At 41.5% G+C, this 19,450-nt stretch overlaps 1 long non-coding RNA gene across 1 annotated transcript; it reads left to right on the plus strand.

Annotated features, from left to right (window-relative positions):
• Positions 1-1,831: 1,831 nt before the first annotated feature.
• On the plus strand, positions 1,832-19,046 carry LOC103362460 (uncharacterized). Its single transcript, XR_520466.1, has 4 exons — positions 1,832-2,105; positions 9,361-9,485; positions 11,572-11,574; positions 19,036-19,046. It is a non-coding gene; the product is annotated as an uncharacterized LOC103362460 (long non-coding RNA).
• Positions 19,047-19,450: the final 404 nt, after the last annotated feature.

The following is a 19,450-nucleotide window of genomic DNA, read 5'->3' on the forward strand; positions in this document are numbered from 1 at the left end:
GGGCAAATGCAATTCATTGCATCAGTGTATGCAAACTGGGTAGTGCTTCTTTGATCAGGACAAAATGTACTCTTACAGTTTAGCAACTCTTCTGTACTTTCATGTAGCTGACAGTGCCACAGATTGCCATGCTTCCCTCTTTTTTTTCTCTCTCTTTGACCCTGCCACACTTTTAAAAGACAGCCAAGCTCAGTCCCAAACCTGTCTCTTAAAGGGGAGCCAGAGCTGAAATGCCATCTGACGGAGCCCCCGACTGTTAAACGTATTTGCAGGAAGTCTTTAGCCAGCATGCAAAAGCCAATAAACGGGCAGTCATGTCAACATGTTTGATCAAGACACTGAATCCTTCCCTGTGTCATAATTAAATGAACTCCTAATAAAAATTATTCATCCACTTTCCAGGCCCATTACCACACAAAAAGATTACTGAATTCCTGTCTGTGAGGTCACTGCGAATACCAGACAGAGCAGATCCATAATGTATAGGGGTACAGGTAGTCATGGTGACAGAAATTCCCCAAAATAAGCAGATTAGTTGATTATCTGTGCCCAGAAACATGTAAACAATACAACCGGATCAATACAAAGCATATTTCACTGTCAGGAGTGCGAACACCTATCACCCAGGGAACACCACTGTTTTATCTCCTCCCACCGTGGATCCACTCTTTTGGATGTATTCTGGGAAAATACCAATCTATATTCTCCTCATCTTTCCGTCATATCTTCAATCTCCACATTAGCGAATCGGTTGATTTGAGAGGGATGCATAAAACACTAATTTGGGTGTATCATTCTGTGTCATTATCTACATTAGATTTTGGAATCAGGTATAAGAGCGTGACTGGAAAATATTAAAACTGTGCCACCCCCACAAAACTCCCCGCTAATGTGCAAACAATCACAGAGGATATTATGATTTAAGCTTGTTGATTCTTACACTCCACTGAATATATCATTTAGAAGTAAAAATGGCTTACAGTCAGGGTGCCAGCAAGTTTTCTTTTTGGATGGAGGTGTATGATTTTTATCAGGTAGTAATGAAAAAAAAAAAAAAAGACATTTCCTGAGCATTATGGTCGGTCGGAGAAAAAAAAAACAAGACTGTAGGCGGATTTTAGTCATAGATATACTCAGCTAAATGAGCTTTTAATTACAAAATTATAGGTGTATACCACTGCACCTGGTATTTTCACATTTGACAAGATGGTATCGTTGCTGACTAATTTCTTCCAGTGGCTAATTTATTTATGATTTACAAAGATTACACTGATTCTGGTTGTGAAAGAGGCAAGAATATTTGTTACAGTGAAACTTTTTTTTATATGTTTCGTAGCGGCGATATCCCAGGTTATGAAATTAGAGGAATAATAACGTTTGAATGAACTCTCTATCAGGGATCATAGAGTTATGTCTCATTTCATCCAGTATTGCATTTCTTCTGTACAATGTTTGCAGAGAGATTTATAGAAAAGATATTGAAAGTTTGCGCAAAGTATGGATGTTTAGTTCCAGATACAACAGCTCTGTTTCCAAAGAGCACAGCTACTGAGAAGAATGTTGTCTATACAGTTTCGAGCTGTGAATGTGTAAAGGGGCGAAAAGGTGGGAGGGGGGGGGGAAGTCTTTTTTTGCCCCTGTGAAGATGGCAGCATTCTTGGGGGGGCATATATGCCAGTGCTGACAAAGGTCTGGGATATGTGTGTGTGTGTGTGTGCATCAGGGGGGTGATACTGATCCCTCAGAAGGCTAAATTTACCCAAGAGTGATGGGGGCAGGTGGACTGAGCTGGGACAGAGGGGTAGGGGTGGTGGGGGTGGTTGGAAAGAACCAGACCTGGTTTCAGTTCAGGCAGAGATCGGGGGCAAACACACAACCCAAATCGGGGGTTTCTATTCAAAGCCAGCTGGTCTGGCTTTATTACATGCAGGACATTTATTTTAAGAAGTTTGTTGGTCATTTTTTTTTTTTTTTGTTTGTTTTCTTTTTTTTGTCAACTATCTCTTTTGTTTTGTTCTCTTTTGAAACATTTTTAACAGTTTGAGCTGGGCCTCAGCTGGTGCTGCAGGGTGTAACTTCCTGGGGAAGCAGAGAAAAAGGCACGGGTGAGTTTTCACAGTACACCTATTCCCTTTCCTTTTTTCCCTCTCGTCTGAATCTCGTGCTGTCAGTGGAAAACCTGTCTCCGTCAGGATTTCAAACCGCACTCCGCACAGCGGGTCATGACATGTTTAACAGATTAAGCCATAATTTTGATATTTGAACTGCTCAATTTAAACTGCTCTGAAATTTATTTGGGAGCACTGTTGCCTAATTGTTTCATTACAGCTTTGCAGAATTTAGTGAATGATGTCTTTGTCATGTAGTCCAACACAGAAATGACTATACCAGTGTGAGCAAAGGCCAAAAGATATACTTAACTGCTGTTTACTTTGAGTTTTTCCTGCTCTTGACAAAGTAGAAAGACACCAGAGAATCTCTAACAGCGCTGAAGGAGGAGTCAGGTCCCAGCTGTTGCCAATCACCTCTCTCGAGCACTTGGGGAATCGCTGATTGAGGCTCCTGGAACCGTGTGTTTAGTTTTAAGACTGTACATTTTTATTTCTCTACGGCCAGACAAATGGTTTAAGTCACTAAAGCGAAACTTTACACCATGTTGTTTTTCTGTTTCTAATTCTTCACAGTCACTTCAGGTTACTCATCGTTTCAAGGGTAATTGCTTCGAACATCGCATTGTACAGAGCGGAATTATCAGTGAGAGAAAAGAGCGTGGCCTTAACATACTGTTTGCTTTAGAGGTGACTCATTCCTTTAAGGCAGCTACCTAAGTGGCAAATATACACTTCAGTCACAGTATGTATCATGCAGATTGATGTTAAAGTAAGACCAAACTTTTGAAACAAATGAGAAACCTTTGCCATATTAAATGAACTGAGGGGGGGGTTATTCTTAATCAAACAGGTTCACAGGAGACGTATGAAAAGGTCTCGGCTCCAGCGTCCCAAAACAACAGAATTGAATTTCATACCTAAGCAAAGGCTTTATTTTAGTTTAATAAGCGGGAAATGAAACTGTTTTTTTTTTTCCTTCAGCATTTACAGTTCATTTTATTTCCAATTTTATATTAAAGACTGTTCCCACAAAACTCTGATGATGAAATATCCAAGTAGTTTATTGTGTTCTCTCTGAGAAACGGCTAACAAAGTGACATCCAGGACATGAAAACGCTTAGATGTACTGTACCTAGAGAAGTACACCCATGTCCCTTATTTTATTCCAGGGGAGAGCTGCTGTCCTTACACTATTAACCTAAAAAACAACAGAACTTTAGAAACTTTGACCCAGTTTACAGGAACAGTTCAGCTCAACTCAGTTCTCACTTATTAAGTTTTCTGCCCCTGAATTCCATGGCTTTGATGGTCAGCGGAGTTAAGGAAACGCGCTGTTTTCTTTCTCCGTAGGGCGGCGAGCGCTCTTACGCAGTTGCCGTTCCGCCTTTGAAACTCACCTCATCCTGTGATTCCACCTTCCAACTCCGCTATTAGTTTCATTGTTGTTTTCTGTATTTTCATGTATTATGAATAGCAGGGGAATATTTGTTTACCCTCAGCAGTAATGTCTGGAATGTGAATATCAAATTTTATTCAACGTTTTGGATAGCCACACATTTCATGTCATTCCTTAAAAACAAAAGCTGAAGTTTACTCAAATGCAGATTTTCTACAGAGATTTGTGGCCACTGCTTGTTTAGTGGAATGTAATTCAAAGCAGATATGTTTTTTGAGCGTTCCACTGGTGTTTTTCTGTAAATTAACTGGAAGGTTAAGATACAGTGTAGAAGTAATTTGCTGATTTGTTGTTATTCCGTTGTGGCTACTGACAGAAAGCATGGTAGTAGTTAGTTTCCATGGTTATTTGGTGGGCCCCGCTGCTCCAGATGCTCCTGAGTTACTGAAACTCTGTTACTGTAGAAAGTGCATTTCATTTTTTAAACAAATTATAACTGAACCAAGACCAATTATACATATGGGAGCAGTTTCAATTGCGATGGCATGGAAAGCACAAGTATCTCGGTTCTGTAATGGCTTACAGTAACAGCATAGTAATTTTGCTCTTATTTTTTCTTTTCATTCTCTTCTACCCTTTTTATTATTTAATTTTGGAAGATTTCCAGCAGTGGTCCGTCCTCCTGTATGAAAACTCTCTTTCCTTCTACCCCCCCGAGCACTGTCGAGGCCAGAAAACAGTATGACGCTCCACCGCCACGATACAACGCTTATGCACCGGGGCCGCCTAAATCTACAAAACACGAGCGCTGGCGCTAGGCAGCTCTTTTGATCTGCAGCTAATCTTAGTTGCCTGCCTCCCCTCTGATCATGTCTGAATAAGAATGAGTCGGGGGTGATCCTGGAGGCACAAAGAGCTTTAGACGCTGCCGCTTGTCTGCCAAGCTCTACCATGTAACACGGGCCTGCGCCGATGGTCGCTAGGCCTCGCTATCACACATCTGAGCTGGGGAATCCTCATTTAGACACACATTATATTCCACTCCACTTGCTTTTCTTCACAGTGAGATGCTATCAGCTGCTTGTTGAGAGTGTGGGAGAAGTTGCACAGCTATGCTGAGTGATCTTTAATTGTCAAGAGAATTGGCTGAGGTCAACAGCTGCAGGAGGGACTTCTGCTGTGTAATGGTTACTATGCGAATTTGAAACAGTGAGGACTGTTAGCTGTTGTGCTACAGCTGAATGCATTGCAACCTATGGGCGAGACCCCTGTCCAGTAAAAACTTTATCAGTAAACAGTGGCCAGAAGAGTAACAAAAAAACCCCACTAAAATAGTAAAACTGTGAACCTACGTAAACCCTGATCTGAAATCAGTTCTGAGATCACAGTAGTGGCATTTTACACTGCTAGAAAACCTCCAAATAAAACAACCAAACACATTAACAGCGCCTTCCATAACAATCTATATTAGTGATTTGGTTCATCTGTCAGCAGGACATTTTTTTTTGCCAGTTTCTTTCTAAGTGTGGTCAAGTTTGAGAAATGATCATGGTCGTGGTTCAAAGGAACCAGTGTTTAGAGTGAAATAGGGGGGAAAAAACCAGCTCCCATGTCTCCCATGTGACATAACAGCACAATAACTCCATCTCTGCTCCTGTATCTACAAGAGCTCATTTGCACATGCTCTTTGTCATTTTTCTTCCTGAGGATTAGACATAAATATACAACTGTGAACCAGACTTAAACTGTACATTTGGGTCATTTAACCCCACATTTACTCTTTGACATGTTGATCGTGGAACTCGGTCAGATGTGAGATCTATTCCATTGCTGCATATTTAACACTAATCATGCTTTTTCAAACACAGCTTTTTGCACCACTTCAAGAAAGACCGGTGGGCACCCCTTGAACTGGCACTGGCATCTCCCCTTTATGGGCACAATTAGAGAAAAGGGCAGCGAGAACAATGAAATAACTGTGCCTGTGTTGGAGCACTTCATAGGGAATTACTTTCCAACCATTCAAAAGGAGGAAAAATCATTAGCGGAATGTGAGTTTCTCTTTTCCCCCCTCTCTTGAAGCAATCTATGGAAACAAAGAGAACTTTGAGCCCTTGATATACAGCTTGAAATCGTGGCAATTACACTTGCTACAGCACGGAGAAGACACAGGAGGAGGAGCGAGGGGGGAGAAAAAACAGTGCCAGGGTTGGAGTTTAAAAAAAATAAATAAAAAATGCAAAAATTAAAGTTTTTGTGTATAGAATAATAGTCAATATTTAATTTCTATTAAACAATGATTGTGCTTAAAACTTTAATCGATTCCTCTAAATGTTAATGTCTTAATGATCTCCACCATATTAAATTAATGCACTTTTTTTCTTTTTAATGCTGGTTAAACACTGTATTGGGAATACCCCCAGTTAACCCATGTGCTTAACCACTTGATTCTGTGCTGAGAAGGGTGCAGACCTCCCCTGCAGGCAGCACACTTAATTGCAGTGTCTGTGTACAGAGGGCTTTTCATATAGCAGATGGCACATTGATGGCACCTGTCATGTGTGCATTTATAAAAAAATGACATTAAAGAATTCTGATTATTAATAAAATCAGTCAATCCGCAGGTATCAAGCCTTGATAATCCAGTATGTAGACAACTCGAGGTCTTTCTTCCAAATTTTAATTGGATGTTTGTGATGCCATAACACAATTCATTAAATTCAAGAGGTGTCCTAGTCTCATGTTTGAACTAAAATATATAGAAGATGTGTTTGTAAGTTGTAAGCATCTGAACCTACAAGCGCACACACACACACACACACGTGATAGTGCAACAAAGTGAAGAAGCAACAGGTCTGATCAACAGCTCATCCTGCAGCACTGTGTGTCAGCGCAGTCACAGGACCATGGGGCTTTTCCTATGATGTAACTGGAGCATCAGGCAGAACAAAGGGAGAGCTTGTTGTTCGGTTGTGCCTCATCCATAATGCAGAAAAGGTGTACTGACAGAATACTGTTGGTTAAACACAACACATGCAAATCACCTGCACTGTCTCTTGCCTGACACTGCTTGGTAAGGGGTTCGTTTCAGTTTTGGAGTCCTTGTGACTTTGCTTTTAGTGCATTCAAGCCTGTTTTTTGTGCTGTAGAGGTGGTGAACGAGGCTGGATAGACGTTGCTGATGGTTCAAAGACAGAGAAAAACTGTGTTATTGAAATCAAAGCTCTGTGCTGTTTCACTAAAACACTGAAATGTGGCATCAAATGTTAAGTAGAATGAACTTTTAAAAATTTCATTTTGCTCAGATTTTTTTTTTTTCCTACTCGCAAAAGAGACAATTAATTAACCAAAAAACGGTAGCCCATAAAATGATGTAGGTCTGTTTAACATCAACATGTTAGTTAATGTTACACAGGCTAAAAGAATTGATAGCACTGTGATGAGTGTTGCTCAAGTCAGAGTCATCAGCAGCAACATATATTTACATCTACCGTATGTATGACTATCACAATATTTGATATTTACATAGAACTAATTTGGCAAAAGCAATTACCTCAAAGCACTAGTGTATATGATCCCAAGTTAAACACATTACTGCTTCATTGCTTTCTTTCAGAGGTACAGTTATCAAAATAATTTTTGCCTGAAAGCTGAATAGAGAAGGAAGAACTGCACCTTCATATTAAAAAATCTCACTTGCGTGTACAAATAAATACGTCCCTGTAATTATAAATTTCTTTACTTTCTTTCTCATAAAAATGAAGACATATGATTTTAATTAATTAAAATTGATTTTCCCACCTTTGCTCCCCTAATTATATTGTACAGAGCTACAATTCCTGCGACTGTAATTACTGATGATATTGCCCTCTGAGTTCCATTATAGACCTTATTAGTAGGGAGCTCCAAATCATGTATAATATAACGCTTTGGATGACTTACATAAAGACCAAACACGGAATCGACAGGGAAATGTCTCTCATCTCTCCTACAAAGTGTGAGGTGACATCTAAGGCAGGTATGTTTTGCCTGAGAACAGAACCCAGATGTTCGGGGCTGAACAAGTCCTGCATAGTGAGAGTATCATCTGAACAAAGAGTGAATATAATAAGGTGAGGTTTAAGTGTAATCCATTGTTGAAAAGAAGAAAGAAATCTAGACAGATAGATAGTTACTCTCAACTATAAAATTTTAAAGGGAAAATTTCATCTTTAATCTGAATTTTGTTCTTAATTATCAGCATGATATAGTGAGACAGGAGCCGCCCTTGAATTATCAGCATCACTCTAAGTGTACGACAGACAATCATGCAAACATCTCCATGCACATGTGCAAAAGGGAAACCTATAGATTCCCAGCTGAGCCCCTGAGTTAAATTGGCCTGCAGGTCTTTCTGTGCCTCCTGTGAAGGCTTCGGTCGTCACATCATGTAGCATCAATCACACGTCAAAACACCAATTGTCTCTCAAATTCATTAGGGAACGAATGCAGGAAGATTGACTGAAAGCGGTAAATACCAAATAAAGCTGCAAGCATCCTCAGACATATCCGGCGCACAACAAATACTCCATGTGTCTTCGTAGTGCTTCTGTAATAGCTGGCTAATTCTCAGGAGCAGTGAGGCAGAGTGCTTGACAACATCATCTACTGTGACAGGCAGATTGTGTTTTCACGTGAGCATGATCGACAACAGATTGCACTGAGCCCGAGCTGTTCCTGTTTGCCCTGGAAATGTGTTTGTGTTTATCTTTTGCTTGAGAGAGGCATTCCTTTCTTTCTCCCTCTGTTACCAAAAACACGCGCGCACACACATTTTCAGACGAGCTGTTCTGCATGCGTGTGTGTGTGTGTGTGACACATGCTGTGAAGTGACTGCCAGGAGAGGCTTAAGAAACAATCCAAGCAAGATCAATATCAGCAAACCGCACTTATGTGTTTGACTTAACATCCAGTCGCAGTTTCCCCTCTTCGACTGATGCCAAACGTCACGAAATTGCATTTACCCAAAAGCCTTAAAGTGTGTGTATACACACTGTGACATATTTGAAATTACATAATTGTTTTGGCAAACAGCAAAACTGATTTTTCTCAGGCTTTGATGAGATTGTCACCCCACATTTGAACACACTCGCAGACGCACTCCTCCGAAAACACAAGTTCAGCGTTGCATGTTCAAAGAGTAGCAGGGAGGGACAATGACAAATGGGTTGGGCTGGGAAAAAGTTGCAGACAGCAGGAAACTAATAATTTGCTTCATTCTGATTAATGAGAAAATTGTTTGTCTTAACACAAATGTCACGACCTCCAATATTTAACTGGCAACACGCTGAGCTTGTTTGCGCACACTTATTGTGTAACGAACTCTAAATTTATCAGATTTAAATAGCGTAATGTGACACACCTTGAACTGCACAATACAGAGTAATAATAATCTGGCTATAATGCTTTGAGCTGTTTCTACCCTATTTAGATTTAACCGTAGAGCCTCGCTCAGCAGTCTCAAGAGGAAAATATACAGTAGGACCTCCCTACTTTGCATTAAATGTATGAGCGTCGAATAAGGCTGTTAGTATGCCTTCACCATAGGTTTATCCCCGCAGACGAGTCAGACAGTCGTTTATGAATATGCATGAGCCAGTGTTTGCCTCGTTTAATGATTTTTCACAATTCAAATGTATTCAATCCACTTCTCCCAATTTATTTCTCTTTATTTCATATGGCCATTAAGCACACACACACACACACACACACACGAGATGCCACACAGATTTAAACATGGATCTTTCCCACCATGTCCAAGTATGTGCACATACATGCAAACCATTTCGCTAATGCCTTCACTGCTCCTCCTAGGTGCCAACCGAAGACAACCTCAAGCATTGCGAAAGGACCTCTCCAATGAACTGCTGACAGCCAACGAAGAAAGCTTCGAGAGCGAGAACGGAAGACGAAAGACGAAGGAACACTGAACGTGGTACGTACGATCACATAGGCACCTATAGCTGTCCATATGTCAGAGACAGATTTAGTGCACGTTATGAGATCTGAAAATATGAAATTCCGTCTGTTGAAGTTGCGAAATATTCGCACTCAGTGTTACATACATGCTCATTTGGATCGGTATTGATATCTGTCATGTTGCATTTATGATCCCACTGTGTCTAACAGACTACATGTTATTGATTATCGTGGAGGTCTAGGAACCGGAGGAAATGCTATTAAAGATTAAAGGGTCAGGTGATGTGAAGGTGGTATCCAGAGTCATCAGACACCAGCGGCTTCGGTTACAGGCTGTAAAGTCCGCCCGCCGAGCAGATTAGCCAGCTTGATTTATTTATTAACTGATGTCCCGCCATTTCCTACTCTGACTGACTGACTGCATACATAGCTTATGCTTCGCAGGTGAACTTCAAAGGAGGGGAAAGATTAGGGAGCCGCTCGGTGTCCACTTACACGACACTCAGTCGGTACTGCTACATGTGTAGTCGTGCAAAGCTGAGCTCACGAGGGAGGGCCTCGCCGTTTGTCTGCATTTAGACCGAAAGGAAATATTAGTCTAGAAGATTATCGCCTGTGTATAAAACCCTGACCATCCACAAATATGAAACACCGAAGTCGAGCAAAAACCTATGATTTTCTTTTCACGAGAGAGCTGCACGACGAAAACTCAAGAGTGATTAGAGCATAACAGGCGTCACTCAGGACAGCTATTAAAAAATCTTCAAACTGATACAGCAGCCCATATAATGTGAGCATAATGGAAGTCTGGTATTACATGGCCTATCTGGGAAACATCTCTGCACAGAAAAGCCACTGCACTGCCTGTCTGCGTCTTATCTGAAGTGGCAAACTTGCTGTTCTAATTGTTATCTTCACACTAATAGAGTGGATGTTTTGAAATCATTTGGTTGGATGGATAAAGGCTTGGTAATTCCCCAGTGCTTACTGTCTGTGTCAGGGCTTATCTGGAGGAAGATAGCTGGGTCCTGGAGAATGATTGGCGGCGCGCAGGAGGTGGAAAGTGTAGCAGTGTCTCGAGAAAGGCGTTTCACAGACATCCAAGGAAACTGTTGAGAATTGAAGAACGGTATTATTTGGGAGTCACAACAACATGAGCCTACTTTTTTGTTTGTAAAAAAATTATTCCCCATGACATCATGAGAGTCATAATGAATCTTTTAAAAGTAGAGTGAGATAATTGGTGCAAATTTAACAGTTTTTTTGTGGATAAGGAAACAAACTGATTCTGACTGTATTCTTTAGACACTTTTGTGGCCAAGACTGACTAAACTTTTCGCCTACTTGTCATTTGATGTGGCAGGCATGAAACAACAGGCGAAAACTGAGTGTGCCACAACAACAACAACAAAAAAACAGCAAGTTTTGGCGGCACAGATTTCGACAGTCTACAGTCGGTTGCACGCGTAAACGTCGGTTCATTAGTTAAAGTACACATCTCCACCTCCTCCTCCTCCTCCTCCTCCTCCTCCTCCCTCCACCACCATCCTCTTCCTCTAGTGGTCCTCTCTGAGCAGTTAATTGTGCGTCCACTCTATCGGGGCTGGCGCGATAATAAAAGCATTAAGAGCCATGCCTCGTTCATTAAAGTAGAGTTGGGAAATGTGAGACCGCCCCCTTTCAGGAGTCAAAAAAAAAAGGAGAGCGAGGGGGAGAAGAAAAAAATCGATTATTTCTCTTCTCGCACCGGGAGAGTAGTAGTAGTAGTAGTAGAGGGTGCTCTTTTTTTTTTCTTTTTTAAAGGGGGGGGGAAAGAACTGTGGCAAGGAAGAGGAAAAAAAGAAAAATATAAAACATCAGTATCAAGCTTGCAGACGTCCACCACCTCCACCTCCGACCACAGCAGCTCCACCGAGTCCCTCGCCGCTCACCGGCACCTCGCAGACGCGCGCAAGAGAGAGAGAGAGAGAGCGAGAGACCAGGCGCTGCGTCCTCACCGCCTCCTGAGCAGATACTGTCCGATCAGAGAGAGAGAGAGAGAGAGAGAGAGGGGGAGAGAGAGGGGGAGAGAGAGAGAGAGAGAGAGAGCAAGAGAGAGAGAGAGAGAGAGTAGTTTTCTCTGACATTATAGAGACTCCTTCCACGTACTGTAGGTTACTTTTTTTTTCTTCCTCCCGGCGCCGTCCTCTGCGAAGTTGCGCTCCTGGATTTTAAGTGCGTCTCGGCGAAACTCCGTCCACCATCAAGCAAGCCAGCTTTTTTTTTTTCCTCCTCCTCTTTCCCTCTTCTACCCCAAAAAGCTCTCACCCCCCTGTCAAAACGGCCGGGGCCAAAACAACCGGCGGAAGGCTCGTTTGTTATCTGTCGCTTCAACCACCGCCGGACAAAGATTTCACGCGAAAACAGAAAGTAAGTACTTGGCACTCGCACGACGCAACATCGCATCTCTCCTTTTTTTTTTTTTTTTTATTTTCTCAACCTTTCCACAGGGAAACTTGAGGGCTCGATTTTGATGCGCGCTAAATGTCTTCTCTCTCTCCTCTCTCTCTCTCTCTCACCAACAAAGTAGACTTAACTGCGTGTATTGATTTGTTGTGACCCCCCTCTTTTCTCTGTCGACTTATGCCGGTGACAAGTATGTCATATAATTACCGAGTGACACCAAATAGCTGTTTATGGTCCATTAAGGAGAGCGGAGATGTGGCTCGTGTTTTTAGGTGCTGCCTCGACCTTGTGCAGCTTGTCCACATGCAGGCGCACAGTCCTAAAGCTACAGTAAAAAAAAAAAAAAAAAAGAACTGAGCAGGGTGCCCTCCTTAACATAATACATTATGTCCTCTAATGGGATGGCACGTGAAAAGTTACTGCTATAAAATATATACCAGATATAGAAATTAATCCAACAAACTGACTGGAAACTTTCAAATCCACTTGAGGACAAGAGGAAAAAGATATTTTAAAGCATACATAAAGTTTGAAAGTTTCTACATTTCTGAGGATTTGTTTTCTAAAAGATACACAGGAAAGCAGCCACACGTTAGATTGCTGCTCCTTTGTGTGTAGGTCTTTAAACTGGGGTGCACTAATGATCATAATTGTGATAATATACATTAAACCCTGCTTTCATAATTATGTTAGAAAAGATTAGCTGATGTATCAATCATTTATTTAAAAAACCCTACAGTCCAGGAGGGCACAGTTTAGTAGACTTATCTGACTGTTAATCCATGCAGCAGCAGTGGAAATCAGCGTTTTTAGAGAAGCTTTGGCGTCTTCAGGCTCAACTACAATTTCTTCTCTGTGACTTTGTGACTGAGATTGACTTATCACGCTGCACTGAGTGTGATATATTTACAAGGTGAGTTTAGTTCAGTCTCGTGTTGCTCAGCTGAACCTGTTGCAGTAGGGGAGGATTAATAATGACACCGTAATTAACTTGTGGCAACTTTCACAGGTTGCAGCTTCAAATTTGAAAAAATGGGATTATTTGTTTGGTGCTCAAGACAATGCGGACACGAGGCCCGTAAAATAAAATGGCCAGATAAACTTAAGAATGGTGATAAAATTTAAAAACGACTACGGCACACTTCTTGTTAATTTAGACCGATTGTGGCTGACTGAGCTGTGGGCATTTAACTCAAGCTCATAAAAGTGTATCTCTATATTCACAGTCCCATGAATTTGTCATTAAGTTAAACAGGCATTTTAAGCAATGAAATAAATTCCATTTTTAAAGTTTTGCAAAACAGGCTTCTCGTAAAGGAATAGCTGCAGTTTATTTTTCAAATGAATAATAAAAATAAATACAGTATTCACTGAACATTTTGAGATTTATAAGAGCAATTAAATTTGAAGTGCAGATATGTGAATGAGATATTTTTCAAGGAAAAGTATTATTTTTGTGGTAAAGTGTTGCTGTCTTTTCCAGCATATCAGTGTCCCTGTGTGAAGCGCACTACATCCATGCAGTTGTTTACTGCTTTACAGCATGCTTTTTATAGTTAGGTCAATTTAAAAAAAAGAAGAAGAAAAAGAAAGAAAAAGATAATTCTCTATTCAACATGAATATAATGTTTAGGATACATTTTTCACCCTTAAGGAGGATGCAGTGTCCTGTATATTGTCCCATTACCTTTTATAGTCTTTCATGTGAATTGTTTATACGTGAAAAAATATGTGTTTTAGTCTATAAAAAGATTTTATACTTGGCCTTCCCTCTTCTGACCATCGTCAATGAAGTTGTTCTGTGTGGCCTGTCTGGCCTGTTGCTCTCTTGGGATTTAGCGATAGGTTAATCCGCTCAGAGGAAGGTGAGCACTCGCATGTGGACCCACGATTACACACAGAGGACTCTGTCAGCCAAGCTCTGTAATCTTAGAGACCCTTTACAAACACACACACACACACACACACACTCGCACGCACGCATGCATGCAGTTGTGCGCACACACACATACACACAAATGCGCAGACAAAAGCATGTTCTGTCTCCTTTCTCTTTCTGTCTCTTTCTGTTGCACACACACACACACACACACACACACACACTTTTCTTACACACATGCACGCATCGACACCCACACTATCTGGCCTGCGCTGCTTTTGTTTCTCTTATTCTCTTAAGACCTCTCCCTCTTGACAAATCATTTGGGATTTTGGGCGCTGATTCACAAAACCAACAGTGACAACACACTCTTACCCTTCTCACAGAGAGGGATTAGAAGGTCACGTGTCCCTGTGATTGGCCAGGGCATTGAGCCGATTGTCAGGGCACTTTGCTGTACACCAGGGGCTCAGTAAAGCTTTAGTTAAGTGAAGGGACACATTGTATGCCATGGTCAGGGTTTTGCCATGTGTTTTAAAAAAGCACTCCGACAAAACCAGCGTTTGACAGACTGTTGATAATATCTTTAATCATAAATGTCTAATATAATGCTCGTAAATGTGTAACATAATGCTCATAAAATTACTTTTACTGGGAGCCAGAGATAAGCATGACCGCAAAGAGAGAGTTAACCTATGATTGATGTCAAATGTGTGCAATCAAACTTGCTTCTTTGAAAAAAAAAAAGAAAAAAATAAGGGGTAAACTATATCACTGTGCTGCCTCAGAGCATAAACATTTAGTGCTGCACAAAAGGCACATTTCAAGATTCCCTCCCTATGGAAAACCAGATCTATGAAAACATTATTCCTGATGGAAACATCCAATGTATTTATGTTTAAGCAAATAGTTTAATAGGCCCTTTTGCTATGCTTTAAAGTTTTTTTTGTTTTTTTTTCTTCACTAATGGTTTCAAATATTTTGGAAGGAGTTTGCAGAGTTTGCTCAGTTAAACGTCAGTAAAACATTCATTTGCAGATTGCAGGTTGGCAAGATCTGGAGGTAGATATTGAAGAGCTGTAATTGGACTTCATGCCCTTTGGCTCAAATGAGAAGGTAATATAAGAGGCAGTTGTAGACAATTATATTTACCTCATATATATAAGGCCTCTTGTATTAGTGGGATCTAATATCTTAAAACCGTTGAGAGAAAACTCAGTACATCCTGTGTGCCACAGAATAAAGATAAAGCATGTTTTTATAAATTTATCTGACCCAATAATGTAGAAATATTAAGCCATTTGCTTAGAACAACTTTTTTTTTTTTTCGTGCCTGTTCATGAGCAGATGAAAATACTTATGTTTTATAATAACTCAAGGGCTTGTTGTATTCTTGTTTACTGCACAAGGCAGGTGTTCTCTCTTTTGCCACATGGGAGGAATTTTTTTTGTGTGTGTGTGTGTTGTTTTTATACATATTGTAGTGCCAACGAAAAGTGTAGGGCTCAACCTCACCATGTGTTTATTTACTTCTTTTGAACAGATCTCACTTTCATTGTCCCAACTGTTGTGCGTGTTAGAAATGTTTATCCAAATGTGCCTTTGTGTTTGGAGCACAGTCTCTATATCTTTATAAGAGCTGCAATTACTCATAAAAAAAAAAAAAAACTTTGAAAAAAAATAGTAATAATCTAAAGTAAATAACACAGTCCTTGAATGGTTTATGGTGGATTGGATGCATATATTTGAATATGTCCTGGTTTTTGCATAATGATGCAAAGTATTCTTCTGTCTCTATCTAGTAATTAGCAGTGACGTTCAGCAACTTTCTCTGTACGCTGTAAGTGGATGGGGGTGTGTGGGGTTTGTTCACTGGGGTGTTAAAGATCACAGAGGAATATATCAGCCTTTGATGTTTAATTGTATTGTAAAACACACTTTAGAATATTTCTGCATAAAGTAGACTTCTGGCTGTGCTGTGCTTTGTGTTTGCTGTTTCTTTGTGTGTTTGTCTGTCAGTATGTGCTGTGTGTCTGGGAGGTGCGTTCGTGTGCGTGCGCATGTTCAAGTTTTGTGTCTTGTCTCTGTGTATTTGTGCGTTGGAATGTTTGTGCTTTTGTGCTTTTTTTTTTGTTTTTTTTTTTTTCTTCGTCTGAGTTTTGTGAGGTTGTTGCTGGTGTATATTCAAATGAAAATGCGTGTTTTTCTTTTTCTCCTTTATTCTCCCACTGACGAGGGTAGGATTTGATGTCTGGGATGATGGAGCAGTCTGGAAAACAGTGTCAGTGTGAGGGCTGAAAAGGCAAACTGAGAAGACAGATGCACATGAAAACAGAGAAAGACACACACAGAGATAACGCAGGTAGAAATTCGTTTGAGCTGAGGTTAGTCGCGACAAAATATGTGACCGCTGATCAGGTATTCTTTGTTAAAAAGTGATGCTTTTCGTGATGTCATGCTTCACACACTGATCTAGATGAACAGGATGTCCTGCCTTCTTCATCCTGTTTCCTGTTTCCTGCCTGGCCTGTTGGCCATTATTACAGCAGCTGCCTGCTGGGTGGTCTGTGCTCAGCACTGCTGACCACACAATCATATCGTCAGCTGCAGCCCACCTAAAGAGACACCCAAAACACCTCACCATACTTGAGGCCCGCTCTCTGAAATATTTGGACAGCGAGGGAGAAGGCTGGAGGATTGCAAGGGAGCAGAGGACTTTGAATGATAAGACAAAGAGAAACATTTAGAGTGGAACAGAGGTTGGATTTCTTTGTCTAAACACTGGATGGTTCAGATCAGGCGGAATGCCTCAGCATCCAGACTTAAATGTTAAAATGAAAGTCAAATGAGAGTTAACATGTTAATAAATTAGTTCATTAACTTGCCCACCAGACACTCAGTTTAACTGCCTTCCTGGGAGATTTTAGATTTTTTTTTCTCAGCGTAGCAGTCTGAATCCAGTCAACCTAATGTGTTACGTGTTCAATCCATCCGTAATACCTGCTTTATATGTTGTGCCGCAAATCCAGAATTTACTGTGAATCCATTTTAGCGAGTTTCAAGAGTTAGTTTGAGGGAGAAGCCGTGTACTTAAACGCAGCGACCGAAGGCGTGCTCACTGTACCTGACCTGTAAATGGCTAGGGGCAACTTCTTACACCCCTAATATATTTTTGGAGATACTTCCCCCTCCCCGTCGCTTCACCGTCTCCCTTTGGTGTGGGCCACATTTGGAATACACCCAATGCCAACAAAAAAGAAAAAGAGGTGTAGGGGAAGGGGAGAGAGAGTGAGAAAAATGTAGAAATGTTTTCCAGTGGCAGTAATTTATCTTTGTCACAACTGCAACATAGCCGAGTCATTCTGCAAGAGAGTCTAGTGAGACGCACAGAGGTAGCTCTGTGCCTTGGCCTCACACAAGCTCACATCCATCTGAAACCCCTGCTCACTCGGCTGCCACAATCTGCGCTGCTGCCGCCACTGCTCCCCATCCACGCTGCTGCTGCTGCTGCTGCTGAGCTTCACATTGCTATCGGGTATTTTTAGCAGATCTTGTGTTCACATTGAATTCAGAGGAATAAGGACTCGAATTTTTACCCAGTCAGGCTTTTGTGTGATGTTGCTTTTGTAATGAAACAATGCAACACTAAATTTCCAATAATAGGCAGCGCGATTGATATGTCTGTCTCTTTTCTTCTGCTCTAAGGAAGAATATTACTGTCTTAAAGATGATGATTATTTTTTTTTTTACCGTCGTCTCAGATATCAGGGCAATGTCTGTAACATCAGGAGATTCACTGTACAACCCCAAGGGGACCATGCTGTTGAAAAGGCTGTTAAGTTGAGAAAAAAAAAAAAAAACTAAGAATCCATGCTTAGTGCTCTCCCTCTTCTCTAGAGCGCACAAGCTTAACCAGGCGGTGGCCTGCCAAAGTCCACACCACTGTTCCTTTCCACTGTCATCTGTGCCATTCCCACACCAAAGGCCGGCCTGTAAAATAATGTGGCGCACAGGACCGGTTTGAACGCTACTCAGATGACCGTGAACGTACGGAGAAAGCAGAACAAAGGAGACAAAGAAAAGTGAGATGCAGTTACGAAGAAATTAGAAAAATATGAATTATGTTCAAACTTTTCAGCTGAAGTTTCTCTGATATCAAACTTAATAACGCTCAATATCATAAGCAATATGAAGTGACCTGAGGGTGGAGGAGAGTGAAGCAACGCCCACCACCACACGCCTTTTCTGTCTCTCGCCGTCAATTTTTTTTTTTCTTTCTTTCTTTCTTTTTTTTTTTTTTAACATTCTTTTTCAGCCCGACTCCTTCTGCCCTGTGATGTATGGCTTTTTCCTACAGTGGCTCTTCCAAAGTGCAGCTCGTGATGTCATTAATTTTATTCATACTTTATGGATGCTCTGTCTGGAAAAAAACGAGAGAAAACGAAGAGGGACGATGTGAGAAGAGAGGGAGGAAGATAGAGGGAAAGAGAGAGGCCTAGAGAGGCATGGAGAGAGAGAGAGAAGAGAAGAGATGGTGTTGCGGAAGGAGATTTTCAGTGCAGATGCATGTATAATGAATGAGGGGGCACTTTGTTTGAAACTCCAGCCCGGCGCTTCACTTCAAGGTTTGCTGGGCAGAGTGGGGCCTTGTGATCTCACACCAGCCACTCTCTTTATCCTGCCAATAGATGCTTTCACCTGGCACTGTGGTTCGACCCAGTGGAAAAACAAATAACCTTGTGTGTGTATAAGAGAAACAGAGGGAGAAAGAGAGAGAGAGAAGGGGGGAGAGAGAGAGAGAGAGAGCAGTGACAATGGAACAAGGGATTGGGTGGAAAGGGTGAGGAGCGGGCAAGAGAGAGAGAGAGAGAGGAAAGAGGTGAGTTTGTATAACAGCACCATTGCAATGACGGCCAGACGATACTGAGGAGAATACTGGCACCTAGCCCACACTTCCTAAATAGTGCTCTCTACAGAAATAGCTCAGCCTTGATATTGACTTTTGTCTGTTTTGTGTGTGTGTGTGTGTGTGTGAATGTGCACATTTGAGCATGCTCAATAGGAGGATGGTTTCATCGTCTAGCGAAGACTTTTCCTTTGTATCCGCTGTTGGTGTGCATGGATGTTTTTCTGTTCCTCATATGTGTGTGTCGGTGTGCCCGCGCGTTAAAGCGTGTGAGTAAGGGAGTCTTTATTTGCCTTTATTATTATGGATAAAAATGGCCTCTGTCTTATTTTTGGCCCAGTGCTGGACTCAGGGTTTTATAAATAGCCGAGGAAGTGCGGGGGATACCTGTCGTGGCTCCAGCCTCCCTCCAGCAGAGTCCCAGTTCCTCCACGTCACATCCATCTACCGCCGGCCCACTCCGGGCCACGACAGAGCAGCCCCCCCGGGGGGCCGAGCAAACAGGATGGGACTCTGGATTGAGGGTGTGAGAAAATCAGTCTCTGGAGTACAGCACAAAAGAGCTCGCAGTTTAGCATGAGAAGCCTCGGCCGACGCTGTCAAATTTCGTAAGGAACGGATTAGAAACTAAAAAAAAAACCAAAAAACAAAGTTACGTTCTCTCTACAAATACGAAGGAGAGTCTAAGGCTGTTCAAGGAGTGTTAAGGTGGCAGCACAATAGAATGTCTTCAAAGTGAGAACAGTGTTTTTCAA

The sequence above is a fragment of the Stegastes partitus genome, unplaced genomic scaffold (assembly GCF_000690725.1).
Source record: "Stegastes partitus isolate 25-593 unplaced genomic scaffold, Stegastes_partitus-1.0.2 Scaffold13, whole genome shotgun sequence".
NCBI classification, from domain to species: Eukaryota; Metazoa; Chordata; class Actinopteri; family Pomacentridae; genus Stegastes; species Stegastes partitus.